Here is a 26438-nt window from a genome sequence, read left to right on the forward strand (position 1 = left end):
GGTTAGGATTAGGGTTAGAGTTAGGTTTAGGCTGAAGTTGAAGGTGAGTTTGAGGTTTAGGGTTAGGGTGAGGGTCAGGTTTAGGGTTAGATTTAGGGTGAGTAAGGCTTAGGGACAGGGTGAGGGTGAGGTTGGCGGTGAGGGTTAGGGTGAGGTTTAGACTTAGGCTTAGGGTTAAGATTAGGGTTATGTTGAGGGTTAGGGTTAATGTTAGGGTTAGGGTTACGGTGAGGGATATTGGGAGTTTGAGGGTAAGTGTTAGGTTTAGGTTGAATGTTAGGGTTAGGGTGAGGGCTAGGGTGAGAGTGAGGGTGAAGTGTAGGATTAGGGTGAGGGTTAGGGTGGGGTTAAGGGTTAGGGTTAGGGTTAGGATGAGGGTCAGGGTTAGGGTGACGGTGATGGTTAGGGTTAGGGTGAAGTGTAGGTTTAGTGTGAGTGTTAGGGTTAGGGTTATTGTTAGTGTTAGGGTTAGGTTTTGGGTTCGGGTGAGGGTGAGGGTTAGGGTTAGGTTTAGTGTGAGCCTGAGGGTGGCGGTTATGTTTAGGGTTAGGGTTAGGGTTAGGCTGAGGGTGAGTTTGAGTGTGGGGTGTGGGTTACTTTTAGGGTTAGGATTAGGGTTAATTTGAGGGTTAGGTTTAGTGTGAGGGTTAGGTTTAGGGTTAGAGTTAAGGTTAGCGTGAGGTTAAGGGTTAGGTTGAGGGTGAGGGTGAGGTTGAGTGTTAGGGTTAGTTTGAGGGTCATTGTGAGGGTTAGGGTTAGGGTGAGGGTGAGGGTAAGGGTTTGGGTTAGGGTGAGGGTTAGTGTGAGGGTGAAGGTAAGGGTTAGGGTTAGCGTTAGGATTAGGGTGTGGGTTAGGGTGAAAGTGAGGGTTAGGTTGAGGGTTAGTGTTAGGGTTAGGGTGAGGCTGAGGTTGAGGGTGAGAGTGAGTTTGAGGGTTAGGTTTAGGATTAGGGTTATATTTAGGGTAGAGTTTATTTGAGGGCTATGTTTAGGGTGAGGGTGAGGTTTTCGGTGAGGGTTAGGGTGTTGGTGAGTCTTAGTGTGAGGGTGAGGGTGAGGGTGATGGTGATGGTTAGAGTGAGGGTGATTCTTAGGGTTAGGGTGAAGTTTAGATTTAGTTTGAGGGTTAGGTTTATGGTTATGATTAGGGTGAGTGTGAGGGTGAGATTTAGGGTTAGTTTTAGGGTGAGGGTGAGGCTGAGGTTTAGGCTTAGGATTAGTGTTGGGGTTAGAGTTAGGCTTAGGTTAAGGGTGAGAGTGAGGTTAGGGTTAGGCTGAAGCTTAGGGTTAGGGTTAGGGTTAGGGTGAGTGTTAGCGTGATGGTGAGGATGACGGTTAAGGTGAGTGTTAGGGTGAGGGTGAGGGTTAGGTTTAGGATTAGGGTGAGGGTAGGATGAGGGTTAGGGTTAGGGTTATGGTAAGAGTTAGGGTTAGGGTTAGGGTGAGGGTGAAGTTTAGGGTTAGGATTAGGTTTAGGGTTAGGGGTAGGCTGAGGGTGAGGGTGAGTATGAGGGTGATGGGATAGGATTAGGGTTAGGGTTAGGGTGCGGGCTATGTTGAGGGTGAGGGTTAGGGTGAGGGTGAGGGTTTGGGTTAGGTAAGGGTTATGGTTATGGTTAGGGTGAGGATTAGGTTGAGTTTGAGGTTTTGAGGGAGGGTTAGCTTTAGTGTGAGTGTTAGGGTTAAGGTTAGGGTGAGATTTAGGGTAAGCATGATGTTTTCCTTGAGGGTGAAGGTTGGCGTGAGTGTGAGTGTTCAGGTGAGGGTAAGGGTGAGGGTGAGGATGAGGGTTAGGGTGAGGGTTAGGGTAAGGGTTTGGGTTAGTGTGAGGGTTAGGGTGAGGATAAGGGTTAGGGTGAGGGTTAGGGTGAGGGTGTGGGTTTTAGTTAGTATTAGGTTTAATGTGAGGGTTAGGGTGAGGGCTAGGTTTAGGGTTTGTGTGCGGGTGAGGGCTAGGTTTAAGGTGCAGGTTAGAGTTAGGGTGAGGGTTAGGGTGAGGTTAAGGGTTAGGGTGAGGGTTAGGGTGAGGGTTACAGTAAGGGTGAGGGTGAGGGTTTCGGATAGGTTTACATGCAGGATTAGGGTTAAAGTGAGGGTGAAGGTGAGGTTGCGTTTAGGTTTACGATTAGTGTTAAGGTTTGGGTTAGAGTTAGTGTGAGGGCTAGGGTTAGGGTGAGTGTGAGGTTTTTGGTTAGGGTTAGGGTGTGTGTGAGTCTTAGGGTTATGGTGAAGGTTAGGGTTATGGTTAGGGTGAGGCTTATTGTGAGGTTTAGGTTTAGTGTTAGGGTTAGGGTGAGGGCTAGTGTGAGGGTGAGGGTAAGAGTTAGCGTTATGGATAGAGTAAGGTTTAGGGTGAAGGTGAGGGTTTGGTTTAGTGTGAGGGTTAGGGTGAGGGTGTTGGTTAGGGTTCCTGTTAGTGTTTGGATTAGGGTGAGGGGTATGGTTAGGGTTATGGATAGGGTGAGGGTGGTGTTTAGGGTAAGGGTGAGGGTTAAAGTTAGGGTAAGCATTCGGGTTAGGGTTAGGGTGAGCATTAGGGTGAGGGTGAAGGTTAGGATGAGGATTAGGGTTAGGGTGAGGTTTAGGTTTAGGGGAAGGTTGAGGGTTAGGGTTAGGGTTAGTGTGATGTTTAGGTTTAGGGTGAGGGTGAGGGTGAGGGTGAGGATTTGGGTGAGGGATAGGGTGTGTGTGATGGTTTGGGTTAAGTAGAGGGTTAGGGTGACGCTGAGGGTTAGGATGAGGGTGTGGGTTAGTGTTACGGTTAGGGTGAGGGTTAGGGTTAGTGTTCTTGTTAGGGTGAGATTTAGGGTAAGGGGTATGTTTACAGTTAGGGTGAGGGTTAGGATTAGTGGGAGGGTTAGTGTTAGGGTTAGGGTTAGGGTGAGGTTTAAGGTGAGGGTGTGGGTTTGGGTTAACTTTAGGGTTAGGTTGAGAGTTAGGGTGAAGGTTAGGGTTATGGTTAGGGTGAGGGTGAGGGATAGGGTTTGGGTTAGGGTGAGGGTTAGGGTTAGGGTGAGGGTTAGGGTTAGGGTTAACGTGAGGGTGAGGGTTAGGTTTAGGGTTAGAATTAGGGTGAGGGTGAGGGTGAGGGTTAGGGTTTGTATTTGGGTTAGGGTGAGGGTTACGCTGAGGTTGAGTGTGAGGGTGAGGTTTAGGGTTAGGTTTATGGTTAGGGTAACTGTTAGGGTTAGGGTTAGGGTTAGGATGACGGTTATGGTGATGGGTAGGGTTAGGGTTAGGGTGTGGGTGAGGGAGAGTGGGAGGGTTAGGGTTTGGCTTAGGGTGAGGGTTAGCGTTAGGGTCAGGGTGAGGGTTAGGGTTAGATTTAGGATGAGGTTTAGGGTTAAGTTTAGGGTGAGGGTTAGGCTGAGGTTTAGGGTTAGAGTTAAGTTGAGATTTAGGCTGAGGGTGATGGTGAGGGTTATGGTTAGGGTTAGGTTTAGGGTGAGGTTAAGGGTTAGGGTGAGGTTTAGTCTGAGCGTGAGGATTAGTGTTAGCATTAGGGTTAGGGATAGGTTTAGGGTGAGGTTAAGAGGTAAGGTTGACGTTTAAGGTTAGGATTAGGGTTTGGGTTAGGGTTAGGGTGAAGGTTGGGTGAGGTTGATGGTGACTGGTAGGGTTAATGTGAGGGTGAGGGTGTGGGTGAGGGTTAGGGTGAGGTTATGGTGAGGTTTAGGGTTAGTGTTAGTTTTAGGGTTAGGGTGAGTGTTAGGGGTAGTGTGAGGTTTAGCATTAGGGTGAGGTTTAGTCTTAGTGTGAGGGTAAGGGTTAGTGTGAGTGTTAGGGTGAGGGTGAGGGTTAGGGTTAGTGTTAGGGTGAGGGTTTCCTTTACTTAAGTGTTAGGTTTAGGGTTAGCGAGAGGATTAGGGTTTGGGTGAAAGTTAGGATGAGGGTAAGTGTTAGGGTTCGGGTTCGGGTTCGGGTTAGGGTGAGGGTGAGCATGAGGGTTTCAGTTAGGTAAGGGTTAGGGTTAGGGTTAGGGTAGGGTTATTGTTAGGGTTATATTTAGGGTGAGGGTGAGGGTGAGGTTTAGGGGGAGGGTGAGGGTTAGGTTGAGTGTTAGGTTTAGGTTTAGGGTTAGCTTTAAGCTGAGGGTGAGGGTGAGGGTGAGTTTGACGGTTAGGGTTAATGTGAAGTTTAGGGTGAGGTTGAGGGTCAGGGTGAGTGTGTGGGTTAGGGTGAGTGTGAGGGTTAGGTTGTGGGTGAGGATCAGGGTTAGGGTGAGAGTTAGGGTGAGAGTAAGGTTAGGGTGAGGGTTAGGATGAGGATGAGGGATACGGTTAGCATTAGCGTGAGGGTTATGGTTAGGGTGATGTTTAGGGTTAGGGTTAGTGTTAGGATTAGGGTGGGGGTTAGTGTTAGAGTTAGGGTGAGGTTGAGGGTGAGGGATAGGGTTAGGATTAGGGTTAGGGTTAGGTTTATGCTGATTGTGAGACTGAGCGTGAGGATTAGGATTATTTTTTTTTTTATTTTAGGATTAGGGTTAGGATGAGTGTGATGGTGAGGTTGAGGGTGAGGTGTAGGTTTAGGATTAGGGTAAGGGTTAGCTTTAAGGTTAGGGAGAGGCTTAGGGTGAGGGGTAGGGTTAGTGTTAGGGTTAGGATGACGTTGAGAGTTAGGGTTACGTTTGGGGTAAGGGTTAGGGTTAGGTTTAGGGTTAGAGTTAGGGTGAGGGTGAGGTTGAGGTTTAGGGTAAGGTTGAGGGTTACCGTTAGCGTTAACATGAGGGTTAGTGTTAGCGTTAGGGTTAGGGTTAGGGTGAGGGTGAGGGTTAGGGCTAGGGTTAAGGTTAGGGTGAGATTTAGGCTGAGGGTGACGGTGAGGGTGAGGGTTAGGTTCTGGATTAGGGTTAGGGTTAGGTTTAGGCATAGGGTGAGGGTGAAGGTGAGGGTGAGGGTTAGGGCGTGGGTGATGGTTAGTTTTCGGGTAAGGGTTAGGGTGACGGTGAAGTTTAGGGTTAGGGTTAGGTTTAGGGTGAGTGTTAGGGTGAGGGTTAGGTTAAGGGTTAGGTTGAGTTTGAGGATAAGGTTTAGGGTGAGGTTTATGGTGAGGGTTAGTGTTAGCGGTAGGATTAAGTTGACGGTTAGGGTGAGTGTTAGAATTAGTGTTAGGGTTAGGGTGAGGGTGATGGTTAGGGTTAGGGTTAGTGTTAGCGTTTTGGTTAGGGTGAGGTTTAGGGATAGGGTTCGTTTAGGGTGAGGATGAGTTTGATGGTTAGGATTAGTGTTAGAGTTAGAGTTAAGGTGAGGGTGAGGGTGGGGGTTAGGGTTAGATTACTGTTAGTTTTAAGATTAGGCTGAGGGTTAAGGTAAGGGTGAGGTTGAGGGGGAGATTTAGGGTTAGGGTGAGGGTAAGTGTTAGGGTTAATGTTAGGGTGAGGGTTAGGGTTAGGGTTAGGAATAGGATGAGAGTTAGGCTGAGGGGTAGGTTGAGGTTGAGGATTAGGGTTAGGGTTAGGTTGAGGCTAAGGGTTAGTTTGAGGGTGAGGATTAGGGTTAGGTTTACGGTGAGGATTAGGTTGAGATGTATGTTTAGGGTTATGATGAGAGTTAGGGTTAGGGGTAGGGTTAGGGTTAGGGTGAGGGTTAGGTTTAGGATTAGTTTGAGGGTTAGGGTTAGGGTTAGGTTAAGGCTGAGGGTAAGTATTAGGTTGACGTTTAGCGTGAGGGTCTGGTTTAGGGTTATGGTTAGGGTTAGGATGAGGGTTAGGGTTAGGTTTAGGTTTAGGGTGATCGTTAGGTTGAGGCTTAGTGTTAGGGTGAGGGTTAGGGTGAGCGTTGGGGCGAGGGTAAGTTTTAGTGTGAGCGTAAGTGTTAGGGTTAGGGTGACTGGGTGAGGATTAGGGTTAGGGTTTGCGTTAAGGTTAGGGTGAGGGTTGGGGTTAGGCTGAGGGTTACGATTAGTGTTAGGGTTAGGGTTAGTGTGAGGGTGAGGATTAGGGTTAGGTTTAGTGTTTGGATGATGGTTAGGGTGAGGTTTAGGTTGAGGGTGAAGGTTAGGGTTAGCGTTAGTGTTAGGTGAGGGTTAGGGTGAAGTATAGGTATAGAGTTAGGTTTAAGGGTTAGGATTAGGGTTAGGGTTAGAATTAGCGTGAGTGTGAGGGAGAGGGTTAACGTGAGAATGAGGGTTAGGTTTAGGTGTAGGGTTAGGGTTAGGGTGAGGGTTAGGGTTAGTGTGAGGGTTAGACTTATGATTAGGCTTAGGGTTAGGTTGAGGGTAAGGGTAAAGTTGAGGGTTAGGGGGACGGTGAGGGTTAGGGTTAGGGTTAGGTTTAGGGTGAGGATTAGGTTGAGGTGTAGGTTTAGAGTTAGGGTGAGTGTTAGAGATAGGGTTAGGGTGCGGGTTAGGGTTAGGGTTAGTGTGAGGGTTAAAGTTAGGGTTAGGTCTGGCTGAGGGTAAGGGTAAGGTTGAGGTTTAGCGAGAGCGTGAGGCTTAGGGTTAGAGTTAGCGTTAGGGTCAGGGAGAGACTGAGAGTGAGGGTGAGGATCAGCGTTAGGGTTAGCGTGAGGTTAAGGTTTAGGTTTAGGGTTAGGGTTAGGTTGAGGGTTAGGTTTAGGGTTAGGGTTAGCATGAGGTTTAGGTTTAGGATGATAATGAGGGTCAGGGTTAGGGTTAGGGTTAGGGTAAGGGTTAGTGTTAAGGTGAGGGTGAGGGTTAGGTTTAGCATTAGGGTTAGGGTTAGGATTAGGCTTAGGGTGAAAGTTAGGTTTAGAGTTATAGGTTTAGGTTTAGGGTGAGGGTTAGGGTGAGGGTGATGTTCAGGGTGACGGTGAGGTTTCGGGAGAGGGTTAGGTTAGGGTGTGGGTGAGGCTTAGGGTTCGGGTGATGGTTAGGGTGAGGGTGAGGGTGAGGGAGAGGGTTAAGGTAAGGGTTAGGGTTAGGGTGAGGGTTAGTGTGAGGGATAGGGTTAGGGTTAGCGTTAGCGTGAGGGTTAGGTTTAGGGTGAAGTATAGTGTTAGGGTTGAGGTTAGTGTGAAGGTGAGGGTTAGGGTTAGATTTAGGGTTATAGTTAGTGTGGGTGTGAGGGCAGGATTAGGATTAGGGTTAGGTTTAGGGTGAGGCTGAGAATGAAGAAGTGGGTGAGGTTTAATGTTATGGTTAGGGTGAGGTTTAGGATTAGGGTTAGGGTTAGTGTGAGGAATAGGGTGATGTGTAGGGTTAGGATTAGGGTGAGGATTAGGGTTAGTGTGAGGGTTAGAGTTAGAGATACGGTTAGAGTTAGGTTGAGGGTAAGGGTTAGGTTGAGGATTAGGGTGAGGTGTAGGTATAGGTTTAGTGTGAAAGTTAGGTTGAGGGGTAGGGTTGGGTTAGGGTGAGGGTTAGGGTTAGGAGAGGGTTAGGGTTAGGGTTAGGATTAGGCTGAGGGTAACTGTTAGATTGATGTTTAGGGTGAGGGTGACGGTGAGTGTTAGGGTTAGGATTAGGGTGAGAGTTAGCGTGAGTGTTAGGGTGAGGGTGAGGGTTAGGTTGAGGGTTAGTGTTAGGGTTAGGGTTAGGGTGAGGGTTAGGGTGAGGGTAAGGGTTAGCATGAGCATTAGGGTTAGGGTTAGGGTGAAGGTTATGGTGAGAGTTAGGGTTAGTGTTAGGGTTAGGTTTAGGGTGAGGTCTAGGTTGAGGATTAAGATTAGTGTTAGGATTAAGGTTAGGGTTAGCGTTGGGGTGAGGTTTAGAGTAAGGGTGAGGGTTATAGTTAGTGTGAGGGTTATGTTTATTGTTAGGGTTAGGTTTAGTTTGAGGGTGAGTGTTAGTTTTAGGGTTAGGTTGAGGGTTAGTTTTAGGGTTAGGGTGAGGTTGAGGTTTAGGATTAGGGTTATGGTTACGGTTAGGGTGAGGGTGAGGGAGAGCGTTAGGTTTAGGATTAGGTTTAGGGTTAGTGTTAGGCTTAGAGTGAGGGCGAGGGTGAGTGTTAGGTTTAGGTGCTGGTTAGGGTTTGTGTTAGGGTTACGGTTAGGGTGATGTTTAGGGTGAGGGTGCGTGTGAGGGTGAGGTTTGCGGTGAGGGGTAGGGTTAGGGTGAAGGGTTGGGTGAGAGTGAGGGTTAGGATGAATTTGAGGGTTAGGGTTAGGGTTACATTAGGGTGAGGGTTAGGGTTAGGGTTCGGGTTACGGTGCGTGTTAGGTTAAGGTTTACATTTAGGCTTAGTGTGAGGATTAGGATTAAGTTTAGGTTTAGGTTTAGGTTGAGTGTAAGGTTTAGGGTGAAGTTTAGGGTGAGGGTGAATTTTAGGATTAGCGTTAGGTTTAGGGTGAGGGTTAGGTGTAGAATTAGGTTTAAGTTAAGGTTTAGGGTTAGTGTTAGGGTTAGAGTTAGGGTGAGGGTGAGGGTGAAGTTTAGCGTGAGTGTGAGGGTTAGGTTTAAATTTAGGGTTAGGGTTAGGGTGAGGGTGATGTTTAGGATGAGGGTTAAGGTGAGGTTTTGTTTTAGGGTTAGAGTTAGTGTGAGGATTAGGGTTAGGGTTAGAGTTAGGTTGAGCGTAAGGATTAGAGTGAGGGTTAGGGTGAGCGTGAGGGTTGGGATTAGCATTAACGTGAGGTTTAGTGTTAGGGTGAGGTTTGAGGTTAGGGTTCGGGTTAGGATTAGTTTGAGGGTTAGGGTTAGAGTTAGGGTGAGAGTTAGGATTAGTGTGAGGGTTAGGTTGAGTGTGAGGGTTAAGTTTAGGGATAGTATTATGGTTGGGTTGAGGGTAAGGGTCAGGTTCAGGGTTAGTGTTAGTTTTAGGGTTAGGGTTAGCATGAGGGTTAGGGTGAGGGTTAGGTTTAGGGTTAGGTTTAGAATGAGAGGTAGGGTGAGGGTAAGGTTTAGGATCAGTGTTAGGGTGAGAGTGAGGGTTAGGTTTAGGGTTAGGGTGAGGTGTAGGTTAAGGGTTTGGGTTAGTGTTAGGTTTAGGGTTAGGGTGAGGGTTAGGGTGAGGATTACGGTTAAGGTTAGCATTAGTGTTAGGGTGAGGTTTAGGGTGAGGGTGAGGTTTAAGGTTCAGGTTAGGGTGAGCGTTAGGGTTAGTGGGAGGGTTAGGGTTAGGTTTAGGTTTAGGGTGAGGGTGAGGGTAAGGATGAGGGTAAGGATGAGGCTGAGGGTTACGGTGAGGGTGAGGGTTAGGGTTAGCCTTAGGTTCGTCTGAGGTTTAGGGTGAGAGGTTTAGGATTAGGGTTACAGTTATGGTAAGGTTTAGGGTGAGGGTGAGGGTGAGATTGAGGTTTAGGGTGTGGGTAAGGGGTAGGTTTAGGGTGACGGTTATGGTTAGTGTGATGTTTAGGGTGAGGGTGAAAGTTAGGGTGAGTGTGAGTGTTTGGGTATGTGTGAGCGTTAGGGTGTGTGTGAGGGTTAGTGTTAGGGTGAGGGTTAGGGTTAGAGTGAGGGTGAGTGTGAGGCCTAGCGTTATGATTAAGGTTAGGTTTAGGCTTAGGCTGAGGGTGAGGGTGAGGGTGAGGTTAGGTTTAGTTTTAGATTTAGGATTAGGGTTAGGTTTAGTGTTAGGCTAAGGGTGAGGCTAAGGGTGAAGGTGAGGGTTAGGGTTAGGGTGAGTGTTAGGGTTAGGTTGATGTTTAGATTCAGGGTGAAATTGTGGATGAGAGTTAGGTTGAGAGAGAGGGGTCAGGTGAGGGTGAGGGTTGGGGTGTGTGTGAGGGTTTGGGTTAAGGTGATGGTTAGGTTAAAGGTGAGGGTTAGGGTTAGAGTTAGGGTTATCGTTAGGGTGATGTTTAGGGTTAGGGTTAGGGTTAGGTTGGTGGTTAGGGTTAGGGTTAGGGTTACGTGAGTGTAAGGGTTAGGGTGAGGTTTAGGGTTAACGTTAGGGATAGGGTGTGGGTTGGGGTGAGTGTTAAGGTTAGTGTTAGGGTTAGGGTGAGGGTGACGGTTAGGCTGAGGGTTTCTGCTAGGGTTAGGATTAGGGTGAGGGTGAGAGTTAGGGTTAGGGTTACCGTGAGGGTTAGAGTTAGGGTGAAGGTTAGGATTAGAGTTTGGTTAGTCTGTGGGTTAGATTTAGGTTTAGGTGAGGGTTAGTGTTAAGGTGAGGGTTAGGGTTTGAATGAGCCTTAGGGTTAGGGTGAGGAAAAGGGTTAGGGTGAGGGTGAGGGTTTGGTTTTGGTTTAGGGTCAGGGTTAGCTTTAGGATTAGTGTGATGGTTAGGGTTAGGGTACAGGTGAGGTTTAGGGTTAGGGTGAATGTTAGGGTTAGTGTTAGGGTGAGCTTGACCGTTAGGGTTAGGGATGGGGTTACGGTTAGTGTTAGGTGAGGGGTAGTGTTAGGGTTAGGGTTAGTGTTAGGGTTAGGGTCAGGGTGAGGGTTAGTGTTAGGTTGAACGGTAGTGTTAGGGTTAGGTTTAGTATGAGGGTGAGGACAAGGTTTAGGGTTATGGTTAGAGTTAGGGTGAGGGTGAGGGATAGGTTTAGGATTAGGGTTAGGGTTAGGGTGAGGCTGAGAATGAAGGTGAGGGTGAGGGTGAAGGTTAGGGTTTGGGTGAGGTTTAGGGTTAGTGTAAGTTTTATAGTTAGTTTTAGTGTTAGGGTTAGGTTGAGGGTAAGGGTTAGGTTGAGGGTTCGGGGGAGGATGAGGGTTAGGGTTAGGGTTAGGGTTAGGTTTAGTGTTAGGATGAGGATTAGTTGAGGGGTAGGTTTAGAGTTGGGTTGAGGACTAGGGTGAGGGTGAGGGTGAGGCTAGGGTTAGGGTTACGGTGAAGGGTAGGGTGAGAGTAAGGGTTAGAGTGAGTGTTAGGGTTAAGATTAGGGTGAGGGATAGGGTGAGAGTTAGGGTTAGTTTTAGGATTAGTGTTAGGGTGAGGGTTAGGGTGAGTATTAGGGTTAGGGTTTGCGTCAGGGTTAGGGTGAGGTTTAGGGTAAGGGTGAGTGTTAGGGTTAGGGTTAGGGTGAGGGTTAGGGTTAGGGTTAGGGTTATGGTGAGAGTGAGGGTTAGGGTTAGGGTTAGGTTTAGGGTTACGTTTAGAGTGAGGGTGAGAGAGAGCGTTAGGTTTAGGATTAAGTTTAGGGTTAATGTTAGTCTTCGGGTCAGGGTGAGGGTGAGGATTAGGGTTATCATTAGGGTTAGTGTTAGGGTTAGGGTGATGTTTAGGGTAAGGGTGAGGGTTAGGGTGAGGGTTATGGTGAGCCTTAGGGTGAGGGTGAGGGTTAGGGTGAGGGTGAGGGTTAGGGTGTGGGTGAGGGTTAGGGTTAGGGTGAGGATTTTGGGTGAAGTTTACGGTTACGGTTAGGTTTAGTGTGAGGTTTAGGTTGGGGTTTAATGTTAGGGTTATTGTTAAAATTAGGGTTAGTGTTAGTTTGAGAGTTAGGGTGAGGGTAAGATTTAAGGTGAGTTTTAGGTTGAGGGTGAAGGTTAGGGTTAGCGTTAGGGTTATTGTGAGGGTTAGATTTATATTTAGGTTTAAGGTAAGGGTGATGGTTAGAGTTAGGGTTAGAGTAAGGGTGAGGGTGAGGGTGAGGGTTATGGTTACAGTTAGCGTGCAGGTTAGTGTTAGGGTGAGTTTTAGGGTTAGGATTTGGTTTAGCGTTAATGTTAGGTTGAGGTTAGGTTTAGGGTTAATGTTAGGTTTAGGGTTAGGGTTAGGATAAGTGTAGGGTGAGGGGTAGGGTTATGGTTAGGGTGAGGTTTAGGTTTAGTGTGAGTGTTAGGGTTAGGGGGAGGGGGAGGGTTAGTGTTAGGATGAACTTTAGGGTTAGGGTGAAATTAGTGTTAGGGTTAGGGTTAGGGTTAGAGTGAAGATATGGGTTAGGGTGAGGTTTAAGGTGAGCATTAGGTTAGCATTAGGGTTAGGATGAGGTTTAGTGTGAGGGTTAGGTTTAGTGTTAGGGTTACGGTCAGAGTGAGGGTGAGGATTAGGGTTAGGGTAAGGGTTAGGGTTAAGGTGAGGTTTAGGGATAGTATTAGGGTTAGGGTGAGGGTGAGGGTTAGGATTAGTGTTAGGGTTAGATTTCGGGTGAGAGTGAGTGTTAGGGTTAGGATTAGGGTTAGGGTTAGCGTTAGGCTGGGGGTGAGGGTAAGTGTGATGGTGAGGGTTAGGGTTAGGATAAGGGTTAGGGTTAGGGTTACGGTAAGGGCTAGGGTGAGGGTGAGAGTTAGGGTTAGGTTTACAGTGAAGGTTAGGGTGAGGGTGAGGGTTAGGGTTAGTGTTAGGGTGAAGGTCAGTGTAAAGGTGTGGTTATGTTGAGAGTGCGGGTTAGGCTTAGGTTTAAGTATAGGGTGAGGATTAGGGTTAGGTTTAGGGTTAGGGTGAGGGTTAGCGTGGGTTTAGGTTTAGGGTTAGGGTGAGGGTTAAAGTTAGTGAGAGTGTTAGGGTTAGGGTTAGGGTGACTGTAAGGTTTAGGGTGAGGGTTATGATTTGTGTGAGCGATAGGGTTAGGGTTTGGGTGAGGGTGAGGAAAAGGGTTAGGGTGAGGGTTAGGGGGAGTGTGAGGGTTAGAGTCAGGGTGAGGGTTAGGGTGAGGATTAGGGTAAGGGTGAGTATTAGGGTTAGTGTGAGGGTTAGGGTGAGGGTTAGGTTGAGGGTTAGGGTGAGGGTAAGGGTTACAGTGAGGTTTACTGTGAGGGTTATGGTTAGGGTTAGTATGAGTGTTACGGTGAGGGGAAGGGTCAGGTTCAAGGTGAGCGTTAGGTTTAGGGTGAGGCTTAGGGTGAGGGTTAGGGTTAGGTTTAGGGTTAAGATGAACGTGAGGGTTAGGTTTAGTGTGATATTTAGGGTTAGGGTGTGGGTGAGGGTTAGGTTGAGGGTTAGGGTTAGGGTTAGGGTTAAGATGAGGGTGACGGTAAGGGTTAGTGTGAGGTTTACGATGAGGATTAGGGTTAGGTTTAGGATGAGGGTTACGTTCAGGGGAAGGGAGGTTTATGGTGAGCGTTAGGGTTAGGGTGAGGCTTAGGATAAGGGTTAGGGTTAAGGTTAGGGTTTGGATGACGGTGAGGTTTAGGGTTAGTGTGATATTTAGGGTGAGGGTGAGGGTTAGGGTGAGTGTGATTCTTCAGGTGTGGGTGAGGGTTAGGTTGTGGGTGAGGGTTAGTGTGATGGTGAGGGTTAGGGTGACGATGAGGGTTTGGGTGAGGGTGAGGGTTAGGGTTAGGGCTAGGGTTATGGTGAGTGATATGGTTAGGGTTAGGGTTAGGGTGAGGGTTAGGGTGAGGATTAGGGTTAGGGTTAGGGTTAGGGTTAGTGTGAGGTTTAAGGTTAGGGTTAGGGTTAGAGTTAAGTTGAGGTTAAGGTTTATGGTGAGTTTTAGGGTGAGCATGAGGGTTAGGATTAGTGTTGGGGTTAGGGTGAGGTTTAAGGTGAGGGTGAGGATAAGGGTTAGGTTTACACTGAGGGTAGGGTTAGTTTTAGGGTTAGGGTGAGGGTTAGGGTTAGGGTTATTGTTAGGGTTAGATTTAGGTTAAGGGTGAGGGTTAGGGTTAGGGTTAGGGATAAGGAGAGGATTATGTTTAAGGTTAGGGTTAGGGTGAGGGTTAGGCTGAGGGGTAGGTTTGGGGTTAGTGTGAAGGATAGATTTAGTTTGAGGGTTAGTGTTAGGGTTAGGGTTAATATTAGGGTGAGGGTAAGAGTTAGGGTGAGGGTGAGGATAGGGTTACCATTAGTGTTAGGATGATGGTTAGGGTGAGGGTTAGGGTTAGGGTTAGGGTTATGGTGAGGGTAAGTTTGAGGGTTAGAGTGAAGGTTAGGGTGAGGGTTAGGGCTAGGGTGAAGCTAAGGGTTAGTGTTAGGTTTAGGGTGAGGGTGAGGGTCAGGGGGAGGGTAATTCTGAGTGTGAGGGTTAGGGTTAGGGTTAGTGTTAGGGTTAGGGTTAGGCTGAGCTTGACGATGAGGTTTAGTGTTAGCGTCAGTTTTAGGGTTAGCTGAGAGTGAGTGTTATGGTTAGGATTAGGGTTAAGGTTAGGGTTAGGCTGAGGGTGAGGATTAGGGTTAGGATTAGGGTCAGGGTGAGGTTTAGGGTGATGGTTAGCATAATAGTTAGGGATAGGGTGAGGGTTAGGGTTAGGATTAGGGATAGGGTTTGAATTAGTGTTAGGGTTAGGGTTAGGCTGAGGGTTAGTGTGCGGAATAGTTTTAGGGTTAGGATGAGAGTTAGGGTTAGTAATGAGGGTTAGGGTTAGGTTTAGTTATAGGTTGATGGTAAGGCTTAGGGTCAGGGTTAGGGTTTGTGTGAGCATTAGGGTTAGGGTTAGGGTTAGGGTGAGGGTCAGTGTTATTGTTATGGTTAGTGTTAGGGTGAGTGTGAGGGTGAGGGTAAGGGTGAGGGTTTGTTTTAGTGTTAGGTTTAGGGTGAGGGTGAGGGTGATGGTTAGGGTTAGGTTTAGTTTTAAGCTAAGGGTGAGGGTGAGGGTTAGCGTTAGTGTGATGTTTAGGGTGAGGGTGAGGTTTAGGGTGAGAGTGAGGGTTCGAGTAACGATGAGGGTTAGCTTGATGGTGAGGGTTAGGGTTAGGGTGAGGGTTAGGGTTATGTTTAGGGTTAGGGTTATGGTGAGAGTAAGGATTAGGGTGAGGGTTAAGGTGAGGGTAAGTGTTAGGGTTGGCATTAGCATGAGTGTTAGGGTTTGGGTGAGTGTTAGGTTTAGGTTTAGGTTGAGGGTGAGGGTTAAGGTTCGGGTTAGTGTTAGAGTTAGGGTGAGGGTGAGGGTGAGTGCTAGGGTTAGGATTAAGATTAGGTTTAGGTTTAGGCTGAGGGTGATTGTGAGAGTGAGAGTTACAGTTAGATTTAGTGTGAGGTTTAGGGTTAGGGTTAGGGTTAGGGTGAGGTTTAGGGTGAGGTTGACGGGTAGGGTTAGTGTTTGGGTTAGGGTTATTGTGAGGATTAAGGTTAGAGTTAGGGTGAGGGTAAGGGTTATGGTGAGGTTTAGGGTGAGGGTTAATTAGCGTTAGATTTAGGGTGAGGGTTAGGTTTAGTGTTAGGGTTAGGGTGAGTGTGAGGGTTAGGGTTAGGGTTAGGGTGATGGTTAGGTTTAGGATGAGCTTTTGGGATAGGGTTAGGGTGAGGGTGAGGTTGAGGGTGAGGGTTAGGATTAGGGTTAGTGTTAGAGTTAGGGTGAGGGGGAAGGTAAGTGTTAGGGTTAGGGTTAAGATTAGGGTAGGGTTAGGCTGAGGGTGAGGGTAAGTGTGAGGATGAGGGTTAGGTTTAGGATGAGGGTTAGGGTTAGGGTTAGGTTGAGGGTTAGGATTAGGGTTATGATAAGGATCAGAGATAGGCTGAGGGGTCGGGTTAGGGTTAGGGTGAGGTTTAGGGTTAGTGTGAGTGTTAGGGATAGGGCTTGGTTTAGGTTGAGGTTAAGGTTTAGGGTGAGGTTAGACTGAGGGTTAGTGTGACGGTTAAGTTTAAGGTGAGGGTGAGGCTTAGGATTAGTGTTAGGGTGAGGGCTTGGTTGAGGGTGAGAATTAGGATTAGGGTTATGGTGAGAGTTGGGATGAGGGTGATGGGTAGGTTTAGGATGAGGGTTAGTTTCAGGGGTAGGGTAGGGTAAGGCTTAGGATGAGGGTTAGGTTGAAGTTTACAGTTAGGTTTAGTTTGAAGATTAGGGTTAGTGTTAGGTTTATGGTTAGGGTGAGGGTACAGATTAGGGAGAGTTGTAGGGTGAGGGTCTAGTTTAGGTTTAGCCTTAGGGTTAGGGTGAGGTTTAGGTTTAGAGTTAGGTTTAAGGTAAGGGTTACGGTTAGAGTTAGGATTAGAGTTAGGGTGAAGGTGAGGGTGAGGATTAGCGTGAGGGTGAGGGTTAGGTCTAGGATGAGGGTTAGGGTTAGGGTTTCGGTTAGGTTGAAGTTTAGGGTTAGGGTTATGATTAGGATGAGAGATAGGCTGAGGGGACGGTTTAGTGTTATGGTGAGGGTTAGGGTTAGTGTGAGGGTTAGGGTTATTTTTAGGTTTAGGTTGAGGTTAAGGGTTAGGGTGAGGTTAGAGTGAGGGTTAGTGTGACGGTGAGGGTTAGGGTTAGGGTGAGGCTTAGGGTTAGTGCTAGGGTGAGGGCTAAGGTGAGGGTGAGAATTAGGGTTAGGGTTATGCTGAGGGTTAGGGTGAGGGTGAGGGTTAAATTTTGGTTTAGGGTGAGGGTTAGGTTGTGGTTTACAATTAGGGTTAATGTGAAGGTTAGGGTTAGGTTTAGGTTTAGTGTTAGGGTGAGGGTACGGGTTAGGGTGAGGTGTAGGGTGAGGGTGAAGTTTAGGGTTAGCCTTAGGTTTAGGGTGAGGTTTAGGTTTAGAGTTAGGTTTAAGTTATGGGTTACGGTTAGAGTTAGGGTTAGAGTTTGGGTGAGGGTGAGGGTGAGGGTTAGCGTGAGGGTGAGGGTTAGGTTTAGGGTTAGGGTGAGAGTTAGCCTGATGGTGATGTTTAGGGTGAGCGTGTGCGTTCGGGTGAGGGTTTGGGTTAGGGTGTGGGTGAGGCTTACGGTTAGGTTGAGGGTTAGAGTGATGGTGAGGGTTAGGGTGAGGGTTAAACTAAGGGTTACGGTTAGGGTTAGGTTTAGTGTTAGTGTGAGGGTTAGGGTTAGGGTTAGGTTGACAGTAAGGTTAAGGTGAAGTTTAGGTTGAGGGGGAGGTTTAGGGTTAGCATTAGCATGAGGGTTAGTTTTAGGGTGAGGTTTAGGTTTAGGGTTAGGGTTAGTGTTAGGTTGAGGGTTAGGCTTAGGGTTAGGATGAGGTTTAGGGTGAGGGTTAGGGTTAGGCTTAGGGTGAGGGTTAGGGGTAGTATGAGGGTTAGCGTTAGGGTTAGATTTGTGTTGAGGGTATGGTTTAGGTCGAGGCTTAGGGTGAGGGTGATGGTTAGGGTTAGGGTTAGGGTAAGGGTGAGTGTGAGTGTTAGGCTTAGGATTTGGTTTTGGTTTAGGGTTTGTGTTAGGTTAGTGTTAGGGTTATGGTTAGAATTAGGGTGAGGGTGAGGGTGAGGACTACGGTTAGGATTAGTGTTAGGTTTAGGTTTAGGCTGAGGGTGAGGGTGAGGGTGAGTTTTAGGTTTAGGATTAGGGTTAGGGTTAGTGTTAGGCTCAGGGTGAGGGTGGGGGTGATTGTTAGGGTGAGGGTTAGGATTAGGGTTAGGAAGAGGGTTAGGGTTAGTGTGATGTTTAGCATGAGAGTGAGGGTTAAGTTTAGGGTGATGTTTAGGGTTAGGGTTAGGGTGAGAGTAAGGGTTAGTGTGAGGGTTAGCGTGAGGGTGAGGGTAGGGTTAGCTTTTTCGTGAGGTTTAGGGTTAGGGTGCAGATTAGGTTTAGTATTAGGTTTATGGTGAGGGTTAGGGTTAGGGTTAGGTTTAGAGTTAGTTTGTGTGTGAGGGAGGTTTATGGTTAGGGTGATGTTTAGTTTGATGGTGAGGTTTAGGTTTAGGGCTAGGCTTAGCATTAGGGTTAGGGTTAGGGTAAGGGTGATGGTTAGGGTACAAGTCAGGGTTTTGGGTGAGGGTTAGTTTGAGGATTAGGGTTAGGTTTACGGTTACAGTTAGGGTGAGGGTACATTTAGGGTGAAGTTTAGGGTGAGGTTAGGGTTAGCGTTAGGTTTAGTGTGTGGGTTAGGGTGAGGGTTAAGTTTAGTGTTAGGGTTAGAGTGAGGGTGACTATTAGGGTGAGGTATAGGGTTAGGGTTAGGGTTAAGGTTAGGTTAAGGGTGAGGGTGAGGGTGAGGGTTAGGGTTAGGGTTAGTGTGAGGGTTAGGGTTAGGGTTTGGGTTAGGGTTAGGGTTAGGGTTCGGGTGAGGGTGAGGGTTAGGTTGAGGTTTAGTGTGAGGTTTAGGGTTAGGGTAATGGGTAGGGTGAGTTTTAGGGTTAGTGTTAGTGATAGGGTTAGGATTACGGTTAGGTTTAGGGTTAGGGTGAGTGTTAGGCTGAGGGTTAAGTTTAGGGTTAGAGGGAGGGTTAGCTTAGTTCGAGGGTTAGGGTTAGGGTGAGGGTGAGGGTGAGGGTTAGGGTTTGGGTTAGGATTAGAGTAAGGGTTAGAATGAGGGTTACAGTGAGTGTGAGGTTTAGGGTTAGCGTTTGCGTGAGGTTTAGGTTTAGGGTGAGGGTTAGATTTAGTGTTAGAGTTAGCTTAAGTGTGAGGGGTAGGGTTAGATTTAGGGTTAGAATTAGGGTGAGTGTGAGGGTGAGGGCGAGGGCTAGAGTTAGGATTAAGTTTACCATTAGGCTGAGGTTGTGGGTGAGTTTTAGTTTTAGATTTAGGATTAGGGTTAGGGTTAGTGTTAGGCTTAGGGTGATGGTGAGAGTTTAGGTGAGATTTAGGGTGAGGATTAGGGTGAGGGTGAGGTTAGTGTGATGTTTAGAGTGAGGGTGAGGGTGTGGATGAGGGTTAGGTTGAGAGTGAGGGGTCAGGTGATGGTGAGCGTTAGGGTGTGTGTGAGTGTTTTGGTTAGGATGATGGTTATGTTGACGGTGAGTGTTAGGGTTAGAGTTAGGGTTATCGTTAGGGTGATGGTTATGGTTATGGTTATGGTTAGGGTTAGGGTTAGGGTGAGTGTAAGTGTTAGGGTGAGGTTTAGGGTGAGGGTTAGGTTTGGCGTTAGGGTTAGGTTGTGTGTTAGGGTGAGGGTTAAGGTTAGTGTTAGGGTTAGGGTGAGGGTTACGTTTAGGGTGCTGGTTTTGGCTAGGGTTAGGATTATGGTGAGGGTGAGGTTAGGGTTAGGGTTACTGTGAGGGTTAGGGTTAGGGTGATGTTTAGGATTAGAGTTAGGCTTAGGGTGAGGATGAGGGTGTGGTTTAGATTTAGGGTTAGGTGAGGGTTAGTGTTAAGGTGAGGGTTAGGGTTTGAGTGAGCCTTAGGTTATTGTTGAGAGCCATGAAATTGTATGGAAAGATAAGATTCCTCCAGCCCTAAGCAAACTACATTTGGCTAACCATAAATATTCCTCCAGCCCTAAGCAGACAACATTTGACTAGCCATAAACCTTTCTCTTATCTGCAGCCCTCTGCAAATGGCGCCTGGCTAACCATAAATATTTCTTAGAACGCCTACCACAACGGCCAAAGGAAAAGCATGACCCATCCCTTACCCCGGGACTTCTCACCCTTGCTTCTGCAAAGTTTTTTCATTCTTTCCCTTCCCCTGTCCCTTCAGGTATATAAAACCTGCCTTACTTTAATAAAGCAGACCTTGACACGACTCAGACTGACTTTGTCTTTCTTTATACGCTTGGTCTCGTTTCTCTTTCACCCCCATGGTTCTTAGGAGGTGCCTCCTCGAGTCAAACAAATAACTGAACCTGCTGGACGGGTCAAGTGGCGCCCAACGTGGGGCTCGAGGCGCGGTGACCTACCCTACGGCGCTGGAGATGGGGATCCCCAATCATTTAAGGGTAGAGACGCCCACATCGCATCACTCGTGCACCATGGGAAGCCTTGAGGTAAGTTTGCCTTTCAATCAACCATGGGAAAAGCAGGCTTTATTTATAAAGGAAATGACGGAAGCTCTTAGGGAGAGAGGAATAAGAGTAAAAAGAAAGGATCTTGTAATTTTTTTTTGTTTTGTTTTGTTGGGAAAAATGTCCTTGGCTAATTTTGAGTGGCCCCGACATTCATCCCCTTAGCTGGAGTAAAGTATGGAAAAATATTAATGATTTAGCGGCTAAATGAGAAGAAATACCCGAGGCCTTTTTTAGTTTTTATGGGATTATTAGGGACATTTTAAAAGAGGTAGAAAAGGGAAGAGATGGTGCCCGCTTATTGATTTTAACGGAGGACACCTGCTGCCTCATGAATGGAATAAGATTGTACAATCGGTCCTTACCAGAGGTCAATATTTAACCTGGAAGGCTGAATTTATAGATAAGGCAGAGGCTCAGGCTATCATAAACAAAAACATGTTCAGATGGCCACTCCCATCTGAAGTTACTTTTTCTGTTTGCAGTCCTTCGACTGCCTCGCAGTGCCTGTCTGGTTTCCTCTGTTTCTGTTTAGTGTTAATTGTCTCTGTTGTCTGTCTTGTTGTCCTTAAAGGGAAGGGGCGGCAACTAACAACCCCCTTAAGTCTGATTTTAGATCACTGGAAAAAAGTTACAGCTCGAGCCAAGATTGTCAGGTTTTAGGAACTTGCTTGTTTGTCACTTATGAAATTGCCACTGACCACATGCGAGTGGCCCCAGTTAGATCTCAGCCTTAGGCCTTGGTTCAGGGGTTCTGAGTGTGGTGGAGAACCTGCCAGTCTGAGGGGATGGCCGCTAGGGGTTTTTCTTTTCCCTTGCCATTACTGGGAATTCTCCTCCACCTTGGAAGGCCCCTGGGTCAACGTCTGCAGGAATCTAAGAGAAAAAATCCTCCGGAGGTGAATAGGGGTGTTGAGTCCCCTGGTAAGTGAATGGTGGTGAGATGTCGCCCCATTGACTGAGACCTGATTTTGTCTTTGTGGCCACTTGTTTGTCCTGTTTAGTGTGTGTGTTCGTTTTATGTTTTCTGAGGTAGGGAAGACTTGGGTGAGTGTGACAAGCTCACTCAGCAGACTCTGGATTAAGCTTGCTGAATGAGAACAGCACAGAGATTCAAAAGACTAATTAGTGAATTGTCTTACTAGATAAGCTTGGGAAAATGAAGCCCAACAAAGGTACCTGGTTTAAAAGAAATATTGTCTTAAACTTTTGTTTAAAAACTTTAAAAGGTGTATGTACAACTGATTTTGATTTTTTCGCGCTTTAAGTTCTGTGTGAGTGTTTTGTGTGTGTCTGTAAACGTGTTCAAAGATAAAAATTGTCATCGTGCTGTAACAATTGGGTGAGTTTAAATTTAAAATTCAAAAAGTTATGAGGTTTGGACATTGACAAAAAAATCTTCGCATTGTTTTACATGGCTTTGTAATGATTCTTTAACTTGCAAATTAGAAAATCTGGTATTTTAAAAGAATAATGTTTTAAAATGCATAAGACTGTTTATACTGTAACCAAGTTATCTGGCTTAACAAAAATGCATTGGCTGTTTGGGATCTAGTTCCTTTGGCTAAAATTTGGGGACAAATATTAAAAATTTAAATGTAAAGCTTAGTTTAACACCGTCAAAGATGTTACTTGTTCTATCTAAAACTGTGTATTTCATTCGAGAACCAAGAGATAAAAAAAGGGAAAACTTAAAAACCAACAGAAGACCTTAAGGGGTAAGGGGTGAACAAGCACAAGGGCAGTTCAGCTGGTCATGCATGGTGGGACAGGTCCTGGGAGGAGTCCATGCATGGTGAAAGAGGGCAAGCTGGCACAAACTCTGTTCATCTAACCCTAAAGAGTCGGATTGGGTGTGTGCCCATTCCATAGAAGGGGCTGAGTGGCCCATCTTTGTTCTCTCTTTTCTCTGCAGATAGACACTGAAAACATGGTGGTTAAAATGAGTGATGTGATGATCTGATTAGTATTGCTAAAACTTCCCCTTGGATGTGTTAACATTAAAATTAGGAAGGCCTTAAAAAGAGGGTTAAAAACTCATTTATATAATGTGGCTTACTTTCAATTATGTTCTACAATTAGGATGTTTTTAAAAGTTATAAAGGTGTTAAGTCTAGCATCGTGGTATAGTGATGGTGACTGTAATACTTGCATTAAGGAAAAATTGTCATTTGAGTTTAAAAATCTTAATGTGTGTCTGTTTTAAAACAAGCAACCAAGAGGCAATGAGTGACACTTGGCCTCAAGATTTCAAGGGATCTTTTCAAAATGCAAATAAAAACTAAAGTATAAAATAGTAAAGGTGATTAATAAGAGGTTTTAAAAAAAATTAGAAATGGATTTTTGGATATAAAGTTTAACTGTAAAATTGTTCTTAACATTTGCCTCAAAGTGCACAAAGAAAGAATTAGGATTACCAAAATAATTTCTATTCTAGTTTGCTCTTATAGGTTTTTTAAGATTCCAGCAAGCCCAGAGCAAAGCACAGAGGATTCTTACAAGTTGTCTGATGTCACTTTGACTCTTAATTAGTTTCAGGTAAGAGCATGCTTAAAAGCCACTTCTATGTTGACCACCTTGTTGCTTTTAATTGGAGTAAAATGGCCTTTTGTAAGACTCATTGATCTGCAAACAGGTTCAAAGCCACCCCGGGCACAAAAAGGTTCCTGTGAGACTGTCACCTCTATTCAGCCAGCAGAGTACTAACCCTGGACTAAAGAGCCAGAGGACAGTACTCAAGCCCCAAGCTCGAGACTCAAAGTGGCAGAGTGCTAGCCTTAAGCTGTAGAGGTGAGGGACAGTGCTCAGGCCCCGAGTTCAAGTCCAGCAACCAGATAAAAGGAAATGCCAATGAGGCATTTATCCTAATGTGGAGAAGACACTCCTGGGACAAAAGCAATGGAGGAGCATCCAGAGGCAGTAAAGCCACTGCTTGGATGGCAGAAATGTCAGATCCTAGAGTCATTTTGTGGCCTCTCAAAACTGGTCAGAGCCGGGAGGTCATGGGAAGAGTTTGTAAACATGCCTAATGTCCATGACTATCTACCTTGTAAGGGACAGTAACTTGCCAGTCCTCTGTGATAGTAATAAAAAGCTAATGTTATAAAATGTGGGGGATAGTTTAAATCTCAACCCCTTTATGTGCCAAAAAATGTCTAATTGGCATCTCTAATTGAGCTGACACTAGTTACATGAAGTTCATCTGCTCAGGAAAAAGTTTGTAAACCTGGGAGTGTGTTTCTATTGATATCTTTCTAAAGGCCTGCAAAGGTAACTTAGGCATTATTTGGGATCATTAGAGATCACATTCCTAAGCCATCTAGGAAGATGCTTTTACAAACCAGAGTGCTAAACAAGCTACACTGCTGTAGCCGGGGAAAAGGTCTGTGCAGTTGTGAAAAGTTAAACATTGTTCTTAATGGCATCTAACCCTGATAGCCTCTTTGTAAAATAGGCTAAAGTTATAGGTTCCTGGCTAGGTAAGATCAACGCCCCTAAAGTCAGCTAGAAGAAGTTACAGAAGATGGACCTTCGCCCTTCTACCCCCATTTTTAAGATCAAGGGTCCAGAGTCAGAAATTTTGGAGAAATGAGGCAACATAGATGAAAAAAAGGCATAAAGAATAGTGTTAATTGTTGTAGGTGTTCAAGGTGTGGAGAATGCATCTGTCAGAGATGGCTACAAGGCTAAGCCTTTTGAGACTTCTGTGTCTATTTACAAAAATATCTGGTTAGTAATAAGAGTTGCGATTTTGGTAAATTGTCCTGGGCTATTGTTTAAAGATCTTAAAAACCAGCAGGATCAAAGCCTGCCAAGCCCATGCAATGTATCCTTAACCAGTCTGTGTAGGAATTTACAGCCCAGCATGAGGTGTGACAGTCCCTTGGAGCCACTGAGAGACCCTGCTGCTGCTGCTGCTGCTGTTGCTGCTGCTGCTGCTGCATACCCTGATGGGTAAAGATCAACGATGGCCTGACAGCCACGAGGAACTCCTGCCTGATTCCATCATCTGAGTCTGCATCCTGGTTGACTGCTGCTAAATCTGAGATCTTATGGGACATTCTTTTAGGTGATATCCAAAAATCCTCTGTATTCCCACAGTGGATACTGGGGACAAGAATATCACTGGCTTGCTTGCCTTAGGCACTTCAGTGCATAGTGACTGAAAATCCACTCTATGGTCACAGCCTAGTTTGGCTCTGGTATGGTAATAACCTGAGTGTATTATCAATGAAGGTAATACTGTTAGCCTTAAAATCTAGCAAGCTTCTGCATCACAGTGGTGCCTTAACGCTGTTCTAAGATAAAGGTTCCACAAGCCAAAGGAAAATTGGGCAGTTTTTAAACTCCAGCCACAAAGATGCTCAAGAAATTGTAAAAAAAAAAAAAAAAAAAAAAAAAAAAAAAAAAAGGTAGTAAAGAAAGCCTTGGAAAGGGAATTGGGAAAATTTAAAAAGTAAGGATTGTCTTTAAGACAAACCTCAAAAAGTTTAAGTACGTAGCAGATGGTATGAATATGTCTTCAAACTGGAGCTTACAAGTAAAGCTGGTATAAAATTAAGTTAACTACGATACACAAGTCAGGACGCGTGGAAAAAAATGTAAGGGTCTCTGGTACTGTTACTTCTGTTACAATCATACCTTGTATACTTAACAGAATGGTGTCTTTTGTAAAAGAAAAAGATCAGCGTAGTCCGTCTATTAGTTCTGAGATCCAAACACCAAGCATTGAGAACAACTGACACCCCACAAGATAATATAGAGACACCCCTACGACTGAGATAAGAACCCCCTAAATTTTAAGATTAAAATTAGCCCAAAGAAAAAAGAGGGAATAAAAGATTAAAAATTAGAGTTACATTTTACAATTGCTAACTGCTGGTTTTGTTTCTGTAAACTTGCTTGCGCTAGCACTGACCCTTCCCCTCCCTGGAGATATATAAAAACTTTCAGAGTCTAGATGTTGGCCCTGGGACAAGCTCTGTAATCGTAAATAAAGGGCTAACAAGTAAATTCCCCAAATGGCCAAATGGGACCCATGATAAGGAACAAAGAATATGTTCCTCCGCATTCCTGTGTAAAAATTCCCGATTTAGGGGGCTCAAGATAAGGGCCATTTGATCAGCCAAGCAGACTAGGCCAAGTGTTAATCAATCACAAGCCTGTAACACTGTAGATTCCCTAACCCTTACTTCCCAGAGTGACTACCTCAGTTTGATCATCCGTGCTAATTGTTTTATTGCAAAGAGTGTTATAAACTTCCCCAGGTAGTATGACATTGATGTTGGGATATCCTCCTTTTCCCTGTGCAACAATGTTATTAATGTTTCTGCCTCCCTATTCTTACAACAGAGCCAGGTTTTTGTTTGTGGCAATAATATTGCCTACACTGTACTTCCCCAAAATTGGACAGGGCTCTGTATTCCAGCTATTTTACTCCCAGACATTGACTTGATTTCCGGAGATGAGCCAGTACCCATTCCTGACTTTGATTATTTTGTTCCCCGACATAAAAGGGTGGTACAATTTATTCCCCTACTGATAGGACTTGGAGTGGCTGGTGCTTTAGGCACTGGGACTGCAGGATTAGCCACTGCTGTCTCCTCATACTCCAAGCTTTCACAACAATTAGCTGATGCTATTACTAAAGTTTATCAATCTGTTAAAGATCTTCAGGATCAGTTAGATTCATTAGCTGAGGTGGCTTTACAAAATCGCAAAGGTTTAGATCTTTTAACTGTTGACAGAGGTGGCATTTGCTTAACTTTACAGGAAAAGTGCTGTTTTTATGCCAATAAGTCTGGCATTGTAAGAGATCGAGTTTAAAAACATCAGGAGGAGATTGAAAGACAGCGACACGAGTTTTTTGAGCGCCCTATTTGGGCTGCTTGAGGGGGACTTTTAACCTATGTTCTTCCCCTCCTGGGGCCCCTTGTTGGATTACTTTTGCTTGTTTCCTTTGGCTCTTGGGCTTTTCAGCACCTTAAGTGCTTTATAAAAGATCAAATAGATTCTGCTCTTCCAAAAATTTGATCTCGGTGCATTATCATCGCTTAGAGACTTGGGAGGACCCCACGGAGCACACCGCGGCCACCCCTAGAGAAGGACTGCAATTCCATACACTTCTTCCCTAATGATTCCTAAAAAAGCTAGAAAACATCCAATGATGGGAGTATTATGAAGCTTACCCTGGGTAGCACTACATATAGAGGCCGTACAGGCTGGCTCAACAAGGCATGTAGCCAGTGGTAAGGTGGCCCTCCATATAGCCTAAAATAGGATGTTTTCTCATAACCTACCTTTGGAAAATTTATTGATAAAACAGGTGCATGGCTTGCTATAACCCAGGGGAAACCTTCCCCCCGAGGATGATGACTTTTCTCTTACAGATGCAGCTAGAACTCCAGACTTGGACCTTCCTGACTTAATTTATTAAATAACAGATTAATCTCTGGTCTTCTAAGCCCATACAGGTTCATCACCATCACCTCAATATGGCGGACTAAGGCATTGAGATCGAGCATTTACCCTAGGCTTTTAATTAGTGCTTTGCCGTGAACTTGCTCCAGTGGGAAACAGCCCCCCTTTTCTTTTTCTTATTTAGAAAATCTTTCTTCTTATTCGTAACTTCTGACCATTCAACGGGCAAGATCTATTGCCATAAGGGAGAGGTTCACCCCTCCTCCTATAGGCCCCTCTGCTTGGGGGAGGATGCACCTATGGGAGGAAGAAGAAATGCTATAATCAAGGGTGCAGGTAAGACTGCAGGGGGATGGATCCGTGAGATCCCAAAACCCAAGACCCCTGAGTGTCAAGCTCTGGTGCTTAACGGTTGGCATGCATAAACAAGAGCCGTCTCCTCAAAAAACATGCCAAGGCCTGTAAAACTCCCCTCCCCGAGTGAGGACGCTCGCTCGGGAGCGGAAAAAAAAACCCTGGGCCCTTAGAGGACAATAGCCTCTGTCACCCCCTTAAAAAGAGCAGCCAACAATTGATGGTCAATTTTCTAAATAAGAAAGGGGGATTTGTTGGGAGCCAAGAAAGTGTATGGAAAGATAAGATTCCTCCAGCCCTAAGCAAACTACATTTGGCTAACCATAAATATTCCTCCAGCCCTAAG

This window comes from Dipodomys merriami, unplaced genomic scaffold (assembly GCF_024711535.1).
Source record: "Dipodomys merriami isolate MVZ:Mamm:240054 unplaced genomic scaffold, mDipMer1.0.p SCAF_105, whole genome shotgun sequence".
Lineage (NCBI taxonomy): Eukaryota > Metazoa > Chordata > Mammalia > Rodentia > Heteromyidae > Dipodomys > Dipodomys merriami.